At 43.6% G+C, this 6,427-nt stretch overlaps 1 long non-coding RNA gene across 1 annotated transcript; it reads left to right on the forward strand.

Annotated features, from left to right (window-relative positions):
* The first annotated feature begins 222 nt into the window (after positions 1–222).
* LOC147581701 (uncharacterized) lies at positions 223–5,859 on the forward strand. The gene is made up of 2 exons (XR_015250172.1): positions 223–2,490; positions 2,777–5,859. It is a non-coding gene; the product is annotated as an uncharacterized LOC147581701 (long non-coding RNA).
* Positions 5,860–6,427: the final 568 nt, after the last annotated feature.

The following is a 6,427-nucleotide window of genomic DNA, read 5'->3' on the forward strand; positions in this document are numbered from 1 at the left end:
GGCGTGGGCAGCAGGGGTGATGGGGATTCTCAGGGAGCTCGGGCAGTAGCCATTGCCAACTTGTATAGAAAAATTTATCATTTTAACAACCAATATGGCCACACTGATGGATGCCCAAGGATATGAGCCCTGCCTCACGGTGCCACCAATACTGAACAATTTAACTCTCTGAGATCTAAATTCTTCATGCATCAAAGGAAGCATATTTGTCCTGCCTACCTACAGTATTATTATGGGTCATAGTCTGTAATGAATACTCACTGCTGAATTGCAGAATTTAGATGACTTAAAAAAATTTTTTTAGGTTTATTTTTGAGAGAGAGAGAGAGAGAGAGAGAGAGAGAGAGAGAGAACACAAGCCAGGGAGGGGCAGAGAGAGAGGGAGACACAGAATCTGAAGCAGGCTCCAGGCTCTGAGTTGCAGCCTGATGCGAGGCTTGAACCAACGGACCTCAAGATCATGACTGGACTCTTAACTGACTGAGCCACCCAGGCGCCCTAGATGACTTTTTTTGGTTGTTGTTAATGTTTATTTATTTATTTTGAGAGAGAGAGAGAGAGACAGAGAGAGGCAGAAAGAAAAGAGAGAATCCTAAGCAAGCTTCGCGCTGTCAGCCCAGAGCCCCATGAATCGAACCGCGAGATCATGACCCGAGTCAAAATCAAGAGTTGAACACTTAAACCAACTGAGCCACCCAGGCGCCCCAGAATGCAGATGAGTTTTACATAAATGTTACCTTTATATTCACCAGGACTAGCTGTATGACCTTGAGCAAATTATTTAATTTTTCTGTGCTTGTTTTCTCATCTGTAAAACAAGAGGTAAAAATAGCCCCTAACTCATAGGTTCGTCGTGAAGATTACATGAGTTGATACACATAGGATGACTAACACCATAATAATAATTAGGTGGCACTGAGCTGCCAGCTACTGAAGTCCTAGAAGTTGAAGGAGAGGTGTGGGCTCCAGTTATAAAATGAAAGCCCCGAAGAAGACCAGAAAGGGAGGTTGTACTTTTGTTCTGTTTAGTTTGGTGGATATTTGTATTACTAGATGCTGATAGCTACTAAAATGAACAGAAAAGGCAGAGAGGATTATTTTTCAGCTCTCACAAGCCTTCTAAAAAGTTGTCTCTAACTTCCTGAGTCATCAAATACCATGCGCTGTCTTTTCTTGACAACCTTGTTATTTTTTCCACTATTCCCTGAGGGGACGTTGGGCAAATCATGTCACTTTCCAGAGCCTCACTTGCAATTCTGTCAAACAAGGACAAACAAGTGAGAATCAAGCAAAATAAGGTATATGGGAGTCCTTTGAAAATGAGAAACATTGTATGAATGTTATGGAGGAAGACATTTTATGATTTATTAAATACACAAGCACAAACATCTCTTTAAGGTTGGAAATGCTCCCATAGGAGGCATTAAAGCCTCGAGAGAGACAAGACCTATGGAGACAGTCAAAAGGATGAAGACTATGTATCGTGAAGGCAGGTAGACCAGAAGGCTGGAGAGTGACTTAACAACAGTGCTTACCTACAGAAAAGGTTAGACAGGATTATGGTCAACTCTTTCCATCTTCACTGATGACAGAATACAAGAAAATGGGCATCAATGAGAGGGATTTAGATTAGCCATAAAGACTTTTTCTGCTGGTGAGGATTTTCAAAGATTGAATGCCTGGCTCGATCTGCTTGGGGTTTCTTCCCCGAAGGTGCATAGATTTGGTATGCAGTAAGGACATGAGAATCAGCACTCGGGGGGCAGATCAGAGGTTTTCTAGGACTGAGGAGCTCCGGGTGGGAAAGGAAAGGGAACCAACCTCCCATTCCCGAAAAGATTCCCTATGTTCCCAAACTGCCATGTCCACATCCACACTTTTCTTGAACAAACTTAAATTTTGAGCTTTTGTCAATTTACTGATTCATGGCCATCCTTTATCTAAATTAGCATTCTTGCTTATTAAAGGATTGTTGCATTTACAGGTTAGGGGCACAGACATGGAAGTGGAAAATTCTATGTTCCCATCCTGATTTTGCCCCCTTCCAGTTGTGCTGCCCTGGTTAATTAGTTGATTGCTTTACATTGATTTCCTTATCTGTAAAATGGAGATAATAAAGGTTCTTACCTCAAGGGGACTGTCAGCATACTTGGCACAGAGCAAATGCCCCAAAGTGGTGGCCAATATTATGCTAAAGCAACCTTGACATAGTTTCAAAGAGGTGCCTCTTAGATCTTGCACTTGGAGATTTGTTTGTTCTATTAGCTCAGCGTTTTAGACTCACCCACTTTCTAGTCTGCAGTGTCTTCTTTTTTATCTAAAAAAAAATGTATTCTCACTAGAAAATACATCTCTTTCCCTGTTTACTCTAGTTGCAATTCTCTGAACTTTCTCAAACTCCATTACATTTGCCTTGAAGGGAAGTGACCTGGAATTGTCCAAGCGATGTCCTCCCCAAAGGCAGAAGGATGGATTGAATAATTTATTAAGGTACCTTCTGGCAAAATGAATCTATGCAATGATGCTTAGGTTAAGGAATTTTTGTTTGCAGCCCGCCTCATCGGTTAGCAGAGATCTCATTGTAACACTAGAGGTCACTGTTAAAGCAATATTTCAAAAGCATAAGCCTTACATCAGCAATAAAATTGAGAAAAAATCCTTCAGAACATGGCAAGGGAAAAGATATTATACGGATAGTTTGAGGGCAGCAGCTGGGATTTTGTCAAGTTCCTAAATTGAAATCTGTTTCTAATCTCTTCTTGTTTCTCACCCCTAGAAAACAATTCCGCTTTCCCTGTGGTAGTAAGACCTCTACCTGGGAAGACCTAGGACTGAGAAATCTGCTCTGCCTGGCCTGCTGACTTCCAAATCAACCTCTCCTGCCCAGACACATGAGCCAAGCCTACTTCTGTATTTCTGAGCATCTTCAACTCCCTTCCATTTACCAATCTTCCCTGTCTGCACCTGCCACTCAAAGCCTGCTAAACAGGAATGGGAAAATCTGCTTCCCAGACCCTTCACCTCCTCCAATTTCACATCCAAATAGACTCCCTTCTTAACTTCCCCACTGGTAATTAAGACCAGATTCAACCTGCAAATTAAGGCCCTCCATTCACCAAGTCCTGTTGATTTTACATCCTACCTGCCTTCTGTGCAATTGGAATAATAGCCGTACTCCCTTCCCTGTGTTGTGGAGATCAGATAAGGCTACCGTTAGGCAGCAGCCAGAAGAGGGCCCAGTGTTAGGCCACCCCTGTGCCAGAATCACGCCTCTCCCAGCAGCCATCCAGGGGGATCCCAGAACATGTGTAGCTCCTGTCAAGATCCCTCGGTCCCTCCCAATCTGCCAGGGCTGACCTCACCATGTCCCCTATCCTCACTGATGTCCCTCCCCGTGAGACCCCCAGGTGACCTCTCATCCCTGGGAGTCTAATGCCCACCCTATTTCCTGACCTCATCTGGCATTCCTCCCCATCTCCGGCCCTCTGGAACTTGGGTCAGTCATCGGCAGAATCTTCCTTTCACTCTATCTCCTCGGAGTGTTCCTTTCACCTCCCTAACTGAAACTTGGCTCTGTCCCCTAGGGACACTGCTTCCCCTGCAGCCTCTGCAGTGGTGGTTGGATCTCTTCCATGGGGCTGGAGGTGGGATGGAGCTCTTTTTGCTCCTTGTTGCTACCTCTAGACCAGGCTCCAGTCATTGTTACCACATTTTGATCATTTTGATATCTGTCTCACCTTCACTTTCCCCAGAATCATCCCATCTTGAGTCTTAGCCATCTCAAAGGACACACAGATCAGCTTTCCAACGCTCTGATTTCTCCTCCAATGACCCTGTCCTCCACCTACCGGACCTCAATTGCTCACCCCCACGGCCTTACCTTAGACAAGCACTGGCCAAAGGAACTTCGGGAGCTCATGATGGAAATATTTAATCTACTCTGTCCGGATGGCATAGCCTTAGTCACAAGTGGTTGGTTGCTAAACACCTGAAATGTGACTAGTGCAACAGAAGGAAACAGGTTATAAATTTTATTTAATGTTTAACTAATTTAAATGTGAAGCATCTATCTATGCTTGTATTCTCCTTGTGCTGTCCTGCTTCCATAGCTGAACTTAGCTCTATGCTAAGATCAACTCGCTTCCAGCGTCTTAGAGCCCGTCCCTCTCACTATTAAATTCTCCCCCCTTTCTTCATCAGTTTCTCGGTCTCCACAAGGTCATTTCCATCAGCTACACACATACTCTTGTCTCTCCTGTCTTAAGAAAAATCTCCCCATCTCCCCATCTTGGGACCCCAGCTCCCCATCTTGCACTGCTGTATTCCCCTCATTCTCTAGAGCAAAACTCCCAGAGAGAATGGTCTACACTCACAGACATCAACTTCTCTCCTCCTATTATTGCTTGAATCTCCACTCAGAAAGTGCTCTTGACATAGTACCCATGACCCCGTATTGATAAATCCAGTAATTATTTCCCAACCCTCATCTAACTTGATCTATCAGCAGCATTGTACGGATTCTTGACTCTCTTCTCCTTGGAACACTTTCTTCACTAGGCTTTCAGGACAGCACGCTTGCCTGGTCTTTCTCCCACCTTTCTGGCTGCTCCATCTTTCTGTCCTGTAATAGCTTCTTCTTCAATTCTACAACCTCTGAATGTCAGCAGGCCCAGGGGTTAGTCCTGGGACCCTTTCATTTTTCTACCTATTCGCTCCTTAGCCGATCTCACCCAGTCTCATGGCTTTAAACATCACCTACATGCTGAAAATTCCTGCATTTTTATATCTCCAATGCAGACCACTCCTCTGAAGTCCAGCCCAAATTATCCAGCTGCCAACTTGACATCCCTAATCTAACAAGTCCCAAACTGAACTCCCAATGTCTGCTTCCCTGCAAAAATAGCTTGCTCTTCCTACAGTCTTCTCCATGTCAGTTAAAGCCAATTCCATTTTTTTCCAGCTGCTCAGCCAAAACCATTAGAAATACCCTTGGTGTCTCTCTCTCGATCGTGTACACACACACACACACACACACACACACACACACGCACGCACACACTATATCTGATCCATTAGCAAATTTTATAGACTTTGTGTATCTTCAACTGTAACCGGAAAGTGATCACTTCTCATCACCTGCATTGCAACCGCTGTGTTCGGAGCCACCATCGTCTCTCTCCTGGATTACAGCACTAGTGGTTTCTCTGATCCTGCCCTTGTTTCTGCAATCTAGTCTCAAAAATCAGAAAAAATTCAAGTTACATCATGTCACTCTTCTGCTCAGCATGTTCCAGTGACAGTCACTCGGAGTAAAAACCAAAGTTCTTATCATGGCTTTCAAGGTCCCATGAGACTGGGACCCTATTATTGCTTTTACCACTTTCATAATTTCTCTTCCCCTCCTTCACCTGAGACTGGCCAAACCAACCTTCCCACTGCTACTGGAACTTATCACGTATGCTCCTGCCTCCGGGACTTTGCACCTGCTATTCTCTCTGCATGGAAGATTCTTCCCCAGATATCTTTGTGGCTAGGTCCCTCATTCCTTTAGGTCTATTCAAATCTCACCTTTTATTGAGGTCTTTATGGACTCTGCTATCTAAGATTTTTACACCCCTCCTCAACACTGCATTTTCCCTTTTCCTGCATTATTTTTTCCCTTTAGCTCTTAGCACTATCTAACTAACTAATTTTTTTTAATTTAGCTTTTTTATTGTCTGTCTCCCCAAGTAGAATATAAGCTCTATGAGGGCAAGGATTTTTGTTGGTTTTATTCACTGCTATCTCTGGATCTGTGTCTGTGATATAGCAGAAACTCAGCTATTTATTGAATGAATTAATAAAATAATTCCCATCGCATCCTTAGAACAGTGCCTAGCATATAGTAATTGTTTTATCAATCTCAGTTGGTATTTTTTTATTTCTTTTACTATCATCTCCACCACTACTCGATTGGGGCCTCCTTCCATCCCTGCAGCAGTTTGCAAGCCTCAGACTCTCACCCTCTCCGGCCTTGACTATCTCTTTGGTCTCAAAAGTTGTCTTCTAGCCGCTGGTCTTGCCTCCTGGAGACCTACCCACTGCTTCCATAGTTTGCTTCTCGAAAACAAATTTGATTCTTTCATTCCTCCTATGGTCTCTGAAAGCTCAGTTCTCACTGTTTCCATGAAGCCTTGCTGTCCACTCCAACAAACACCGGGTCCCCTTCTCAACTCCAATGGCACTCACTGTTGATGCCAAGCAAATTCAACACTTGTCAGTATACTGAGCTATCATTTCAATTCAATCTGCTGGGCTATAATATAGTGCGCTGTTATTTAGTATTTTCATGAGGATTCATTGTTTCTCCTCAATTCATTTCTACTCCCCAGAACAATCTAATACTGCTTTTGTATAGTGCTTTAGCAACAAAGAATTGGGCTAGAAA

Source organism: Puma concolor, chromosome B1, assembly GCF_028749965.1.
Source record: "Puma concolor isolate L17-30 chromosome B1, mPumCon1.1.hap2, whole genome shotgun sequence".
Taxonomy (NCBI): Eukaryota; Metazoa; Chordata; class Mammalia; order Carnivora; family Felidae; genus Puma; species Puma concolor.